The 17,600-nt window shown below is 42.3% G+C and overlaps 1 pseudogene; it reads right to left on the bottom strand.

The window, feature by feature from the left end:
- Nucleotides 1-5,966: 5,966 nt before the first annotated feature.
- LOC139591828 (2-oxoglutarate receptor 1-like) overlaps nt 5,967-17,600 on the bottom strand; it is a 37,407-nt pseudogene continuing 25,773 nt past the window's right edge.

Genomic DNA, 17,600 nt, shown 5'->3' with positions numbered 1-17,600 from the left:
ATTCTGCTGTTTGCCCTTTTCACAACAGCAGAGGACATCTGACTGATGTTCAGCTTGTGTCCTGAACAGCCTTTTGATTCTTTATGCAGTACTGCAGCCTAAGCAGATAGTCCAGTTTGTAGAGTTTTGATTAATCTCCAAACATAAATTCTGCATTTGTCCTCATTGTATTGCATTCTGGTTTTTTCTAGACCATTTCTCCATGTTCTGTAAATTGCTTTGAATCCAATGCTGTCTACCAGAAAGCCTGGAGTCCCCTCACTTGTCATTGGCATGCTTAAAGGGTATACTTTCTACTCCATTGCCCAAATTGCTAGTGAATATAATAAGGGTGAGCTCACTGCATAATCTGAACTTGGATGGAAAATTTTATCATGGTAAATATCCTAGAGCTGAGCCTTGCACTTCTCTCCTAGAAACTCACATCAGTATTATCTGTGCCTGGAGTAGCAGCCTAGCCACAGCTCCCAGTAGTGCTGGCTTTTGTGCAAATCTGAGAAAAGGAGCAAATTTTGCTTCTCAAAAATACCAAGTTTTGTGTCTATTCTGCCCTCTTACAGAACATTTCAGATGGAAACCTGCTCCATGCCAAGAAAGCAGCTGGATTCTGCTGGACCATCCTGATGGAGGACAGCAGCAGACCTGTCCATCGTCAGCTGTCTGTCTAGGGCTGCTTGGTTACCTGGGGGGGCTAACCTGTATTCTGCCTACTTGGTTTCTATCAACTTCTTTTATAGACTAAAGACATCCAAATGAAACTTTTTGATTCTGTTGGTTCAACAGTTTGCAGGGAAGTAGCATTCTGTCAGAAGTTGTTTGATTAGCTGAAAGCAACAGGTCTCATTTCTTCCCAGATAAAATAGATACTGAGACAGTCAATCCTAATTCAGGGGTCAAATGAACCTCTCATCTTGGGCAGAGCAATTTCTTTCCTAATACACTCCTTTAGTACACATACACAGATAACTTTCAGCACTATCATGGCAGCAGCTGGACTGAGCTGAAGTCTCCAGGACAACGGGGAGAAATTGCTGATCACTTTGGTACCAGCCTAGATGGAGGACAATTTTAGAATCATTTAGGTTGGAAAAGACCTTTCAGATCATAAAGACCAACAGTTTACCAGGCATTGCCAAGTCCATCACTAAACCATCTATACACATCTTTTAAATACCTCCAGGAATGGTGATTCCACCACTTCCCTGGGCAGCCTGTTCCAGTGCTTGACAACCCTTTTGGAGAAGGAATTTTTCCTAGCATCCAGTCAAAGCCTCTCCTGGCACAATTTGAGGCCATTTCCTCTCCTCCTATCACTTGTTACGTGGGAGAAGAGGCTGACCCCCACCTCACTACACTCTCTTTTCAGGGAATTGTAGAAACTGAGCCTCCCTTCCTCCAGGTGAAACAATCCCAGCTCCCTCAGCTGCTCCTTGTTGATGACAAGACCTAGGCTGATACCCCCCTAAACACCTTCTCCTAGAGGAGCAATCCATGTCTGTGGGATTTGTTGTATTTCCCTGAACCCAGGGGGGAATTTGGATGGGTACTTTTACATGCACAGATACAGATCTCCCTTGGCCTGTGTGTATGTGTGTGAATTGATGATGATATGGATGTTGTGAATTTTGGGATTCTATAATTAAGTCACTGTTATAACTGTAGAAAATCCTATGGAATCACTTTATAAATGCTACTTGATGTAGCATTTCACCAGATATATTCTCCCTCAAATATCTGCTTGGGAGCAAAGGTGTGGAAACTTGTGTTGATGAGATGGTGCATTTCATGGACCCCAGGAAGACAGGAACAGAAGACTTTCTCTACAGCTGAGTCCAGGTGTGTGGTTTTAGCTTTGTAAGCCAATTGAAGAGCCTTCAATATCTACAAAATCCTCACCAAAAAAAATGGAAAAGAGCGTCCCACAATAATGGTCACCTCTCTCTCTCTTTTGATATCTTTAATTCACACAAGAAAAGGAAATTTTGTACAAAATTTAACATCAACTGCCACCCTGAGGCAGCTACTTGGGGAAAGAGCACATCTGCTGAGATCCATCTGCTCTTTACTAAATCCAGCTTCTTGACTCCCTAAAAGGGAGATTTGTTTTCACTTTTCACCTCATATCACAAACTTTTGTATAGCAATAACGCTTTCTTCCATAAAATATTCTTTATTTTTTTCAGAATGACAAAGACAGGAGATTTTTGCATGAGATGTGCATTATTTGAAGTGATTCTTATAGTTACCATGGCAAGGACAGGTGAAAGAGGAATTGATAACCTCTTATGTGAAGAGAATTATGGGAATGTGAAACAGATTAGTAGATACCAAATGCAGCCCTGCTTCAGATTGCAGATTCCTCTCCTCAGCCCATGCCAGCATCCCTCAGACCCATCATTCACACCCTACAGTACAGATAGAGAATATATCATTTAACCTCAATTGGCATGGCTGTATTTCAGGATTAATACTTCCTCCTTTGCTCCCAATACTGTGCTGGGAGAATCTTTGCCATGGATTCAGGTGCCTTATTGCAGTGCAAACCTGTCTGACTGCCCAAAGAGCTCCTCTCTTTGGCTCACTAGGGCCACAAAAGTAACCCTTCTCTGGGCACATTTCCAGTTTAGCCCTTTGATGTGACAAGTGATGAGACTGCTGCCTGTAGTGGCACCCAGTTTCAGCAGCTAACATAGCTGGAGAGAGAATTGCTGCCACCCACAAGACTGTGTGGGACCAGGGCATGGGACCCATTCAGAGCAGAAGGGCAACAGAGGTTTTCCTTTCAAAAGCCCACACCTTTTTAGGGGCCAGATGAGATAAATGCAGTGCTTGTGCCAGCAAACACTGCCATGCTGGTCTTCTGAAGTCCAGTTACTTCAGCCTTTAAATATCCTAGCTGTGGGAGGAATCCCAGCTGCAGGAATGCCTCTGAGAACTCTGCTGCTTTGCTGGACCTTCTTCTTCTTCTTTGGTTCTTACCTCTGCCAGCACAAACAAGTTATGTTTCAGAAGACTGAAGCAAATCTTTCCTTATCATTCAAAAAAAGTCATTTAGCTCACAGAGGTGATGCTTCAGGGTCTTAGGAAATCTTTGTTGATCTGGAACTAAATAAATAAACAAACTCAGAAAATAAGCTCTGAATTGTTTTAGCTTTCCTAGAACTGGCTTGTTGAATCAGTGTGAAAACTTGCTTTGGAGTGGTCAGCTATGTGGTGAGAAAACCTTTCCACAGTGCCCTTATCTGCAGTGCAGGGAGCTCCCTGAGAGAGCCAATCTCACCTGGAAAGGAGCTGCTCTTTCAGGGAGAGCAGGAGAGGGAGATGTGTTGATGCCTGCAGCCACACTTCCCCTCCTGCAGCAAGGTTCAGAGAAACCTGTCTGCATTTCAGCAGTGGAGAAATGTGTGAGGAGAAAACACAAGCCATCATTACCTGCAATAGTAGACTGTCAATAATAAAAGAGAGAGAAAAATACACCATTTGATGTTTCTGGCTAGGCCATCAGGAGGGGGGTAAATTCACTCCCAAAGTGGATAAACTCTAATTCCCTTTATTTCCTTTCTAAATATTTGAAATGCTTAATTGGCTGCTATCAGTGTTTGTAAGACAACATCTGCAGGGCTAAAACCAGCTGTATTTCTGAAAATCACAAATCTATATTTTCTGTAAATCTGATTTACAGCTTACATATTTGTAACAACATAGCCACTCCAGCTATATTTGATTTAAAAGCATAAAGCAGAGATTATGTTTCTTTAGAGAAATTTGGAACAATGCTCCCACCTTGCTCTTGCAGCTGGTATAAACATATTCTTGCTTTTCCTACTCTTTGCTGCTTCTCAAGCACAGATTTGCTTTTCCAAATCAGACACTGCTTTGCAGCATACTCTACGCTTTTCCACAGCGATCCTTTTACTGGAAAAGTTTTGTCTACCCTCTAGTGGGAATTTTAATTATTACACCAGCAGATCCCAGCTCTAGAGAAGGGTGGAGTCCCTTGGGCACAGCCTGGAATTACTGCATGGCCAGTCTTCCCAGTGTTCCCAGAAAAGACAATGCCCCATTCCTGTCTTTCTCTTCCCCCAGTGAGATGCAGGTTTGCATTTTGGCAAAAAGGATGGGGACTATATTTGCTGGGATTTTGTGATGGAAGAGGGACAAAATCTACAAAATTTGACTGGCATTCATGGACAAGTATCTAGCTCTGATAAGCAAGTTATTCATGCTGAGTCAAAGTAAGGATGGAAATTTAGAAGACATATGATAAATCTACATCTTAATTCCATTTGCTCTTCTCACAGCAGAAGAAAAGTTCTGAAGGCAGAGCATGGATGTGGGTTAGTGTCTCCAGGGAGAGGGCCTGGCCCAGCTCTGAGGAATGATAGGAGGACCCATGTGCTCTCCCAGAGCTGGCACACATGCATGGCCAGCAGTGGCACCCTTCCCTTGGGTGAAGGCAGCTGGCTAATTGTGGAACCTATTTCTGACCTTTGCACCCCACAAAGAACAACCTCCCAACCCGTGGTGCCATGCACACATTTCAGCCAGAAAGGTTTCCCAGTGGACTGCTAATATTTTGTGGACTGCTAATATTTTTATTAGCAGTATTTTTTTAATATTTTCCTGTTGAAACAAGGATAAGTGCTTCAATTGCAGTAAATAGGAGACCCCTGCAAATTAGAAAACACTTGATAGAAACCTGTAAATGGGATGGATACAGCTATTAGTTACTGGCTCTTGGCTAAGGTCACACACAGTGGTAGTCAATCAGCTTTGGTGAGCTGGTTCCCCAAAATCTTCTCTGAAAGAAAATAGGAGTGCTCCTTCCACAGAGTATGATGTTGGGGATGAAGTAGGGCCTGAGTAGTGCAGACACTGCTCTAACTCAACTTTTATTACTGAAGTGCCACCACTGAGCAATCAAGACTCCCTCGAAAATCTTTCCCTAAGCCTAAAATGCACTTTGTAAAAGCTCTGGGCTGAGAAGTGATCTCTTCCCCACTTGGCTGCTAATTTGCTTTGTGACTGGAGGCAAGTCACTTAACTCCCCTGTGCTTCAGTTTCATCACCTGTAAAATAGGGATGATATATAAATATCTCAGAGCAGCTTACTAGCAGAAAGGTAATGTGAGGAAACTCCTCTAGGCAGGTGCTGCTGCCTTGTCTGTTAAGATAACTTTCTGTTGATAAAAAACATCATGAATTGAAGGGAAAAGAAAATTTCCCAAAAGATTTATGCTTGAAATTGTTGCGTAGTGCATTTGTGTGCCACTGTCTGCCAGGTCTTCTTCATTGCTGAGGCCATAAGTGATGGGCCAGCCTAGCTCACTCAGTGGAAAATTGTCCCTTTGGGATCATTTGGGAACTGGAAATAAATCCACCCATAATGCTTTCCTGCTTTGTGCCAAGCTGCCTCCTTTTTTCCCCCAGCTTTACAGATCTGTAAGCAGAGCAGAGCTGGAGTTTTTACCTTGGATACCCTTTGAGGCACCCACAGAGAAGGTGTTTACTGTCCCTGCAAGCTGCAGGTCCAGGGCATCACTTTACACAGTAGCTGGTGCCATGAAAGTCCTTGAAAATTAGAGGAGAGATGTGTGAATATCACAGGGTGTTCTCAGGGTAATACCAAATCACTTTGTCATAGATCTGCCAGGAAAGCACCAATTCTGCACAGGAGTTGTCTTGGAAAGGTCCTGGGATTCAGCCACTCATCTTGTGCCATTCAGGGGAAATGGGAACCACAAAGGTTTTGGCAGAAATGCTAGAAGGGACAAAATCAATTTCCTAATCACTTTTCCAGAAAACTGATGGGTCTTAAACAACTGAATGTGTCTTAAGCTGGGTGTAGTGAAGGGAAAGATGGAGTAACCTGCTATCAGGTTTGTTGGCTTGGGTAGCAGGGATCATCCTGGAAATACAACTGGGTTTTAAAAAAAACACATAAAAGAAGATTTCTCAAGGAACTGTATTTTCTTGCTTGTTTTATTAGCATTCAGTATGGCATTAGACATTTGTGTGCTAAGTTGCATTTTTTTCTGCTTCACCTCATCTTCTTGAACTATTTTACAAAATAGAAGGAAATTAATAAAGTTATATGAAAATTACACTTTTCTTTTTTTCAATAAACAAACACAGAAACTCAGAAATTTTGTTTTTCTTTTAAGAGTGGAGAGCATCACTGGTACTATAGCTTCCAGGCAACCATCTCTCTTTTGGTTTAGAAATCAGTGATATCAACCCTTTTGGGGAGTAAAGAAACCAAGGAGTAATCTTAGAAGGTAACACACCTTATAATTCAAGTGCCTTTTAAGGTTCCAGCAAGGATGAATCAAACATAGTGTGCCTTATACTTGCCTGCAGCAGCTCTGAAAAATCATTTTTCTTCTGTGTATTTAAAAAAATCAGCATTTCAGCTTTAAATTTTGTTTTGGAAATATATGAATCTTGGTTTACCAACTTTAATTGTCTCCTTCTCCTTTTCTCCAAAGTACAGCTCTGACTGAAAGTGGGAATGCAACTTTTTCTCCTGCTTTAGGAGGCATCCAACTCACTCTGCCCTCTACCCCAGCACTCTGTGGGCTAGGGCATCAAGTCAGAAAGACACCTCAGTTAGAAATACTGCTCTCTTCCAGGTGCTATTTTAAAAACAGTCCTTGAAATACATTTTCTTTAGTATAAATGGGTTTTCCACCTTCTTGACTCAATTGTGGGGCATTTACATTGAAGTGGCATCAGCTGGCACTGTTGAATGCCTCTACTGTCACAAAACATAAGGGAGCACATGAAGTATTTTCCTTTACATCTCTACTCCTTTTCTTCTGGCAGGGAAAAGCAAACTGAATTCAGAGCTGGTAGGACCTGAACAGTGATGTGCTCAAAAAAGTCATTTGCTGCTTTAAAGTTTAGGTTCACTCAACCTGCATTTTCACAGCAGAAAATCTTGGCAGATGGAAGCAGTCATTCAAAGCTCATTTTGCTCACTTAGCCTTATCAGCAAAATGGCAGCATCCATGTGAGGTCTAAATGACTCAGTGGTGAGCCTGGCACTGTCCTGCACTAGGTGTGGTGGATCATGGCTCTGTGCAGTGTTACACTGCACAGCTGCTGCAGCAGCACCCCAGATATAAATATACATCTATATAGATATATAGGTATATATATACACCATTACATCAGGACAAAATTGAAGCCTTCTTTCACAGCAATATCCAACACAGACATTGTCAAAGTAGACCATTTCCAAGCTGTTTTAACCTTTCTCTCCACTAGCTCTTTACCCAGCTATTCATTTTGAGGCTACATGCAGTCCTCTACACAACTCTCTCCTTAGGTGTTCTGCAGAGCAGCCAGATTAGAACAGATTTTGTGAATTCTCTTTTATGCAGGACATTACTGTCAGTATTTTTGCTCTCTGGGAGGTTTGAATATGAGGAAGGCCTTTTTGCTTTTATTTCTTTTGGGAATACAAGAATTGGGAAGAAAAGGAAAAAAAATTGCTGATTGCCTACCTGAACAAACAAAAGTAGAAAATACCTCTGCTGCAATCTGTGACAGTGCATGAGTCACTGTGAGGAATCAGGTTTGACTTGTCTACAGAAACAGTTGGCAGCTCCCAAGTTTCACCTTTAATGTCATCAGAGCTGACATTCTCTTGAGAGGTTTGCCTTGCAGAGTTGCTCTCTTGGTCCCTGTGCAGTCCCAGGCAGAGGGCAGCCTGCTGGTAGGTGCTTGAGCTGATGTGACTGTCCTTGCAGACAAACCTACCAGAGACTTCTGAGAGGAGCCTGCTCACTGGAGCATGGCTGTGGTGTGAATTAGCCTGCAATAGTGCAGTAATTTATGTAGCTATATTGTCACACTGTGTACAGAGCCTGAGAAGTGTCTCCTATTTACTGCAATTGAAGCACTTATCCTTGTTTCAGCAGTAAACCTAACAGCAGCTAAAAATAGAAGCTATCAAGCTTCACAGTAAGCAAAAGGAATGAGGTGCATGAGATAATGATCTCTCAGTCCTGCAGAGCACCTGAGCAGTCCTTGAATCCTTTAAAAGTGTCTGTGGTAAGGTTGAACTTCTCTCCTTTTCCAGACCAGCCATGCTCCTGGGAGCCATGACTGCCCTTCCCCTGGAGGTTTTTCCCTATCAGTGTACTACAGCTCCATGACTATGCCCTGATCTACTTTGGCACTTTGAAATCAGCTAGTTTAACCCAAACTAATTTAGGAGATGAGGTGGATGAGCAGGTGAGATAGGAAGAGGGCAAGCAAACAACATCTTTATTAAGGAGAGAGAGGAGGGAACAAAAAAGATAGCCCCTCTCCAAGTCACTGTGAGACTGTCATTCTTGCTGCTAGAGATGGAAAGCCTTGAACACTTCAATTTCCCAATTTTTTCCTTCAGCTGCTTCATTTTATATTGAACATGTAGTTATACTGAAGAGCTTCTGCTTGTGTGTGATAAGCTTGTCTTGGGCTAGAGAGGGAAGAGCTTCTGAGAACAAGAATTAAAAATGCTCTGACAGAGCAAAAAAGATAATTTTTAATCCACTCCTTCAGATGTATATGTGTAAGTGGTAGACACATCTTGTTCTTTTACTGATGTGGAAGAAGAGAATTTGTGCAGCATATTTGTACTTTTTACCTATGTTGGAGAGTCGGGATGTAATGAATCTATGTCAGAAAATATTTATTTTGTGTGAATCACCTCGTGTTGTGTAACTTTTGGGGTTGAATTAACCATGCATATGTGAAACCAGGATGCTTGACCATGATTGATCACTACCTACTGGCAACCTGTAAAATTTGGCCTTTGACAACAGTGTGGAAGAAGAGAAATTAAACTAGAAAACATCTCAAAAGGTCTGTGGCAGTGTTTCTGAAAGACATATCTGATGGATGGTCTTTTAACAAAGTTTTAAGTATCCACAAGATATTTTAAATATCCACAAGGCATCATAAATACTATTTTTTATTTATACATCTGCTCTTTTGCTACAGCAGACACTGTCAGCCCACTGAAACTGTCAGCTCCTGTCCAGCCTATGATCCACAATATCCACAGATCTTTCTCTACAAAACTGCTACCCATAGGGGGATAGGATATAAGAAAATAAAGGTAGTATAGAAAGTAATCTTACCCCTAAGGAGTTGCAGCTGGGCCAATTATCAGGGATTAGGAACAGGCCTGGCTTTAACAGGCCACAGCTGTAACCAATGAGAAGCAGAGTGTTATAATAGAGTGGGGTGGCTGGTTGAGAAGGGAACTGGAGTCAGTTGGCTGCTTTGTGAAGGGAGAGTCAGTGCTCTGAGGAGTTGCCCACAAGAAACCCCAAGAAGGTATGAAACTCTTGCAATAAGGAGACAACAATATGGAACCTTTGCAATATAATGACAACAGCTACCTAAGTATTGGTTTCCTTTTTTTCTCCATTTGTGCTTGCACAATTCATTATTTATACTTAAGCATAAACTTTGTACCTCTTACTGTTTAGTAGCAGCCTGTGTCTCTGCAGATCATAGCTGTAATTTGTCAGCTTAATTTTGTCCTCTTAGCTTCAAGTAAATATGTAATTAGAAGAGCCAGACTTTATTTCATCATCCAGTTTGATAATGAAAACACTAAATACTCCTGAACCCAGGACAGAGTGGTCAAATCCTCACTCTGTGGCTCCCCCTACTCTGATAGTGAATCACTAATACTTTGAGCATGAACTCTGGAACTAGTAAAAGTAGTTTCCTCCAAACTGTTTCCTTAGCTTATGATAAGAGAGTCATCTCAGATAGCCAAAACTTGAGAAATTTTTTTGAGAGTTAAGATATGTGACATTCTCCTATCCTTCATGTATGAGCCTGTTAATTTGTTGTAGTAGGAAATCAGAATGATCTGGGATTATACACAGCTGATAGATTCATAGAGGCTAGTACTCATCTATAATCATCTTTTGTAGACTAATATGATTTAATTAATTTTTTCTCAATTTTTCCAGATATGTGTATATATATATATTTATATATACTTGTATAGCCTTGTAGTCACCATGTAGGTCTGCCTCTTCTATTCCTCCCATCTTCCCCTAGGCTAAGAGATTTCTCCATTAAATTGCTCAGTGCCCTCTGATGAAGTTCATTGAACTTCTATCCAATCTGAAAACATCTGATTTATCTAGGAGCATTCTAGGTGTGCAATTCAGTGGTTTCAGCAACCGTGACAATATCTGCTATGTTTTACTTAGGCTGTAATAAACAAAGTACTCTATCAGTGGCAACACTGAAATCAATGGAAGTTGTTCTCATGTCCAGACTAAGCTCTCCATGTTTCTGGACTCAATAGCAAAGCCCAGAGCTAGAGAACCCTGTGTTTCCCAAAGGTCTTTGCCTGAATGGTTTTAAATTTTGCCTTCAAGGTGGCTTAGTCTTGTCTTTTCCTTCCTCTTTCTTTGGTTGCTAGGAGAGGTGTATATAAAGCTGCTTCCAGGAAAGCTTTTTGACAAGTCTTCTGCTGCAGGGAGAGGGCAAAGTCAGATGCAATTCTTGCTGTCATACCAACATAACTGTCTTAGGAGCTTAGAGCACCAAAGCCATCATGGGTTTGCTGGAATTTACTTCAAGGGACTCCTTCACAACTTTAATGTGATTTCTGACTTGGTCATGTAGTTTTTGCTCCTGGATATATTTGCTCCACTTACACCTTGAAGGAGAGCGCATGGTTTACTGGAAGTTGTCTCCCACTGTGACATAAAGCAACAGGTTACCACATGTGTTGAGTGGAGCTGGTGGCTGAGAGACACAGTAGGCAGAGTGTCTTCATTCTCCATGTGACAGCTGGCTGGACACAACTGTAGTTAACCTGAGCAGTTACCTAAGATTGAAAGGAAAACTTTCCAAACAATAATAGAATTGATAACATGAAGAGCAGTCTTTTTTAACGTCTTTTATGAAAAGTCTTTAATGAAAGCTTTCATTAAAAGACTGCTCCTCGTGTTATCAATTCTAATATTGTTTGGAAAGTTTTTCTTCCAATCTTAGGCAACAGAGCCACCCAAAAGACATGGAAGGGAGGGAAGTACACATGGAAGACCACCAAGAGGACAACAGCAAGTCTTAGAGCCTTCTGTTTGTAGCAAGCCCATGTGAGGGGCCAATGGCCAAGGTGCAAATGATGAGCCCATAGCACAGAGTCACTGTCAGTGAGGGCAAGAAGAAGGCCAGGCTGGTCAGCAGCCACCTGATTGTGCCCAGGTTTGCAAAGCTGGTCAGGTTGAGGCATGAGAACCTTATGTTTTGTGTCCCTCTTGGAAGAGATCAAGAAATGACAGGGCCGACAGCTTCCAGTGCCATCAACCAAATGCTTGTGCAAGCCACTGCTGTCCACCACTTCCTCTGGATGTGGGAGAACTTCATTGTGTCAAACATCACCACGAAGGCACAGAAGCAGGTGAGGAAGAGGATGCTGCTGCACAATTTGAAGGGGAAGCTGAAGCAGATGAACTTGCATGTGAATTCACCAAAAATTGAGTGTTCCCCAGTAGCACAGTAGTGCATCAGGAAGGGAAGGCCAGTGAGGTAGAGCAGGTCTGTGAGTGCCAGGTTCAGCCTGATTAGGGTGCTGGTCTTTCAAGATCTCATCTTGAAGCTGTAAACACAAATGACAATGAAATGTCCCAGGAAGCCCAGCAGAAAGACATAATGTGGAGGTACAAAGTCTTCAGACCAACTTCCACACAGTGCCTTTGGGAAAATCAACTTCAGTGTCTTGCTGGGTGATGGAGTTGGCTAAGTCGTCATTTGTTGTGTTCATTTTTTTCTCCTTAGCTGTTAAGAAAGAGAGAAATGTTTAGTGTCACTGACAGATAAGACTGCTCACTTCTCATTAAAAACAACTTAAAATCAGGTCTTTCCTTTCAGCTGCCCATCAATGCTGCTATTAAAGTGACTTTTATGAATAAGGAAAGACCTTGCTGTGTTAAGAATTGATCTTGACCTAGAGGACTTTTATCACATCTAGATACACCAAATTTAATTTTAAAATGGATATTTCAGGAAAGGGCCAAAACAGGCACAATGAAACTGTAATATAAGGGATTCAACAGTGTTTGAGGCGTGTCCCCTAGTATACAATGTTCACTTTCTGCTCTCATCAGGGGTCAAATGGAGAAGAAGGACAGATTAGTTGTATTATGTTACTGACCAAAAGTATAGAGGGTAATTTCCAGAACATAACTGTTCCATTAAAAAAAACCCACCCCAAAAAAAGGTGGATTTTGAAGAGTTTTCAAAACTTTTTGGTTTGTTTTTGTTTTTTTTTTTTTTTTTTTTTGCTACTTGAGTTGGTTGATATTTTTACATTTTTCTTCTTGGAAACCAGTGGTAGAGGAATATTTCATTATTTTAGTTCATTAACAAGATTGATATTGCCAACAAATAAGTTATTTTTAGGCTTGTCGTTAGCTGCTACGTAAATTTCCGTCCCTGTAAAAACTTTAAATGGTGTTTTGCTTTGACATTAGTCTTAGATAGAAATTTTCTGAAACATCAAAATAAATCCATCCAATTTTGTAAAGCAGCCAATTGCAAGATACAATATGGGACATGAGCAGGATTCGAGGAACATAAAGACAGCCTGGTATACAGTCTCTACAGCAGAAAATAGACAGTCACTGATGCACATAGCAAATAAGTGTTAACATGGCATTCAGTAAATACATTTTCTGTGAAGAAGTGCCCTCTTCTAAAATGGAGTGGATGTTCTGCTGGAAGAAAATGAATACATCTAGAATATTTTTTTCCAGAGGAATGCAGTGTCTTATAGGATGATGCCTGTCCTCAAATTATTGTGGCCTGGATCTGTTAAAATGGATCCTACTGAATCACTGCTTCTGTTTCTTGTTTCACTCTGAATTTTCTTGCTGTAGCTTCTACCCTCACTTGTGAGATCCCACAGAAAAAGGTTGCAGGATTTGGATTCAAATTTGTGTAGAACATTTGGTTCAAACATATTTAAAATACTTTGACAAATGAAGCTGGAGCTTGAAAAGATGTATGCCAAACACTGGCAATGGTTTTTAAAGAGCAAAACAGTTTTAAACCCCTTGTCATGGCTGGGGATAGTGCAGGAGAAGTTTGGATAAACCCAATGGTCCTACTTCACAGTTGTGCAGCAATGCTATCATTCCCAAACAAAACTGAAGCCTCTGCTGCAGCTAATGGCTAACCAGGCTGGCAGCAGCAGCTACACCCTGCCTAAGCTGTGCTGTGCTCTCACGCTGGGAGCACCAGGGCTGTGCCCATCCTGCTGTTCCCAGTGCACAGCTAGGGAGCCAGCTGAAGGGCATGGCTGGGAGCTGCTCCCCACACCACTTCCTTTGTGCTTTTGGGAGAATTTCATTCTGTCAGCAGCTTGCTCACCACCAACCAGCGTGCTGTTGTAGCAAACCATAGGCCGGAGGGCAAATGCCTGTGATCACCAAAAGCACATCAGTGGCACTCAACCATGCAGTCCCTACTGGTGGCCACTTGCCCTCAGGGGCTTTTGGAGCCTTCACTATCCACGTGCTCCGTGTTGTGGCTGGATGCAGGTCAAGGAACTCCCTCAGAGGCCAGACCACACCCCAAGCCCTGCACTGGATATGGAAACACAAAATGGGCACAAGCATTGCAAGAAAAGTATGTGGGTGTGGGGTGTCAGTTCTGAACTGCCCTAAGGTTACAACAGGTTACAGCAGCGACCAAAGGAAGAAGACAGTGAGTCTTTGCTGTTGGCCTTGTTATTTTGCTGTCTGAATTACAAATGGAGTTTAGACAAAACTTAAATCTAATAAAGGAACAGTTTGTACTGTGGCAGATTTTATCACACTAAGTAATTGGCCATAATGGCACTTCTGCAGCCCAGGCTGAGGGCAAATGATATATGCTGTAGACACATAATGAACTTTAAATAAATTATCCAAAAGCAGAACTAGAAGGGAACTAGATTATTGAAATAGAAACCCTCTTTCAGTTTTAATGGTGGAGTCACTGCTTTATCACATGGTATTCTTTACTGTAACCAATTGATTGGAGTCACTTTAAAAAATGTTGTGATTGCATGTCTTTAATTGCAGTCACGTATAAGAGAAACTTGTCTGCTTCTGCGTTGCGATAATTTAATTACAGCCTGCTGGAAATAAAAGCCAAATGGCTGCAGCCATGGCAAAGTAACCTAGTGCCTGTAATTGGACTATATTTCACACAGATGTGTTGCTGAATAAATTAAATAGAATTTGGCTCGCAGTGTTCAACTCTTCAACTGACTTAGATTTAAAAGACACAAATGATATACTTTGGGATCAAGATGTGAGCCCTCCTTATCGTTTATAATTCAGGAGATATTTTCATGCAGAAAGAGCATGTGGATTTAACTCAAGTGTTGGGCACATCTTGGGTAAGTTTAATTTGTTCCATACTTCCATCATGTTGTAACCCTTTACTCATCTCTCTCCACTTTTCCCTGCCTCCAAGTTTCTACCTCTAAATGAAAATATGCATTTTACTTATAAACCCTTAGTGTTGTCTTCTCTTCACAGTTGGTTTCTTAAGTACGTTACTCCAGCTGGCAGTTTTCTTTTAAATTCCATAGGTTTGTGCAGTGAGACTGGTTGAGAAAGCCCCTGTGGGCTATCAGGCAAGCTGTGGAAATGTTCTGACTGTGTTCCCAGGTTTCTGCCAGGTGAGGACAGCATGGGCTCCATGGTGATAAGTGAGAGCAGCTCTGCCCCCTCTCACCTACCTACCTGCAGACTAGCAGCCATGTCCCCAGCAGCAGGGCTGTCCTGGTGTCACCTGTCCTCCAATCTGGCCTCCAATACCTGCTTGGGACATGAGACATACCCTGTCTCACTCTCAGAATGGACTGGGACTGCCTGTACCCTGCCCAGTTGGGCTGGAGTGGTTTGCCAGGGCTGCTTCCAGCCTCAGTGAGGGAGGCAAGCCAGCAGCACTCAGGCAGTGAGAGGCAGAACCAGCTCAGTGCCTGTCTCAAGGAATACCCATCTTCCAAGTCCCAGAGTACAGGAGAGGTGGGAGATGAGGGGAAGGATGCAGAAAGGGCAGGGTTTTGAACTGGCAGGAACTTCTCTGCAGAGAGCTTGGTGGATGGTGAGATCTCAGACCAAACCCTTGCCTCTCAAGGAGAGCAGAGCTCTCCAAACTGGGAACTTGTCCCTCTGCATGGATGGATCTGACACTGAGAAGAGCAAGGACTGTGAAACCTGGGCTCAAATGGGTCTTGTGCCTGGGAGAGATATTTAAGGCCAGGTGATTGTGAGGGCAACCCAGGTGGAGGTAGGTTTTGATGGAGAAAAGGATTGCATGAATGACAGATAACTACCCTGACCATGTTACACGACTCATTCATTTTCTGCTAACTTGTCCAGAGGCCAGAGGAAAGGTTTTGAAGAGAGATATGGAGAGGCTGGACCGATGGGCTGAAGTCAAATTTAGAAGGTTCAGTGAGGCCAAGTTCCAGGTCTTGCACTTGGGTCACAACAATCCCATACAGCACTCCAGGTTTGGCCAAGAGTGGCTGGGAAACTGGTCAGCAGAAAAGGATCTGGTCAAGGGCCAGCTGACCATGATCCAGAATGTGCCATTGGCCAAGAAGGCAAAGGTCATTCTGGCCTGTATCAGCAATAGTGTGGCCAGCAGGACAGAGCAGTGATTGTTCCTCTGTACTCACCCCTGCCAAGGCCACATCTCAAGTGCTGCCTTCAGCTCTGGGCCCCTCACTGCAAGGAAGACATTGAGGAGCTGGAGTGTGTCCAGAGAAGGAACATGACTCTTACTCAGAGCAGTCTTGATATTAAGTGATGTGAGGAGTAACTGGAGAAACTGGGGGTGTTTAGTCTGCAGAAAAGGAGGCTGAGGGGGGACTTTATCACACTCTACAACTTGTGCTCTGCAGCTGTCTGTAGCAAGGTGGGGGTTGGCCTCTTCTCTCCCAGTGGGCAGACAAGAGGAAACGGCTTCAAGCTGTGCAGGGGAGGTTCAGGTTGGAAATTAGGAAGAATTTCTTCACTGAATGTGTGATTAGATGTTGGAATGGGCTGCCCAAAGAGGTACAGGAGTCATCATCCCTGGAGATGTTCAAGAAACAACTGGCCTTGGCACTTAGTGTTAAGTTAGTCAACATGGTGATGCTCAGTCAAAGGTTGGACTCGGTGATCTTGGAGGTTTTTTCCGATCTTAACTATTCCATGATTATATGAATGAAGAAGCCTGTGTCAAACTATGTGCTCCTTTTGATTATGTTTAATAAAAATATCCAGCCTGCAGTGTGATCTGAAGTATTTTGCAGTCCCTAAATAACTAGGCAATAAAGCAGGAGAAAAACCAGTACTTCCTTGAATGTGATGACCAGCTCTCAAGAAGGGTCTGGCACAAATCCCATCTTCCTTTGGAGATGAAGAAGTGCTTATTCTTGTGTGTCTTACAACAGGGGTTTCACTGCCTGTGCAGAGTGAATTGGAGGGAGCATGGCCCACCTAGAGATTCCAGTGTAACCATGGTGTGGACCTTGAAGATTTTATGGGATTACTCCCTTTTCCAGTGTGTAGCTCTTGCTACAATGACCCTGCTGTGACCCTATTATGACAGGTAGTGATAGCACAAGGGAGAACGGCTTTTAACTGAAAGGGAGAGGGTTTAGATTAAATCTAAGAAATCCTTTACTATGAGAGTGGTGAGACACTGGAACAAGTTGCCTAGAGAAGGTGTGGATGCCCCATCCAGTGGGGAAGTGGTCAAATCCAGGTTGAATGGGGATCTGGTTGAGTGGGAGGTGCCCTCACGACATAGTGTTTGGAACTAGATGATCTCCAAAGGTTCCTTCCAATGCAAATAATTCTATAATCCTATGATTTTATGATTTCAGAGATGTCCTGTAGTCCCAGTATTTGCATGTTTTGCTTGATCTTCTCTTCAAAAGGTTTTGACATGTGCTGACTGCTCTGCATGGACTTCCACCTTGTTTCAGAGCAGTGATCTTTAAGCTGGTTCCAGGCTTCTCCTTTTTTGGAAAGAAATCACTTTCAAAAGCATAAGCATTCCAGATTTGATTTTGATTAAATATTTGCAAACTTCTGTGAACATGTAGGAAAGTTATTATCTTGAGAGAGAAATGTTTAGATGAGGCTGAAAAAAACTTGAATCCTTTCCAGCACTGAACTTCATCTCAGATCTCATGTGAAGGTATTATTTATTTCTCATGATGATAAGAGATGTGAACCTGGAGATATGAGCAATTATGTGCTGCATAATGTAATGATGAATCAGGCTCAAATCATTTAATAAATAAAACTTCTTAAATGGTTGCATAACTGTCCTGTTTACCTGATGCTTTCAGTATTTGCAATTTTCACATGCCATTTTCAGCTTATGTCATAAACAACCTATTCTCCTTAACTCTTTCTGGTATAAATAATGTAACATCCCCTTGAGATTGAGCATTACTTTTGGATTTCTAAATTCCTGAGTAATAGGTGATATGAACGACCGTTGTCTGCAGAAAGGGTGAAATCACTGTTTTACCATGTGACCAGGTGCCAGATGGTACTAATTTCAGTACTCTG

This window comes from Agelaius tricolor, unplaced genomic scaffold (genome assembly GCF_023055355.1).
Source record: "Agelaius tricolor isolate 1412-34295 unplaced genomic scaffold, bAgeTri1.0.p SCAF_7, whole genome shotgun sequence".
Taxonomy (NCBI): Eukaryota; Metazoa; Chordata; class Aves; order Passeriformes; family Icteridae; genus Agelaius; species Agelaius tricolor.
This window is presented reverse-complemented; position numbering and strand designations above follow the sequence as displayed.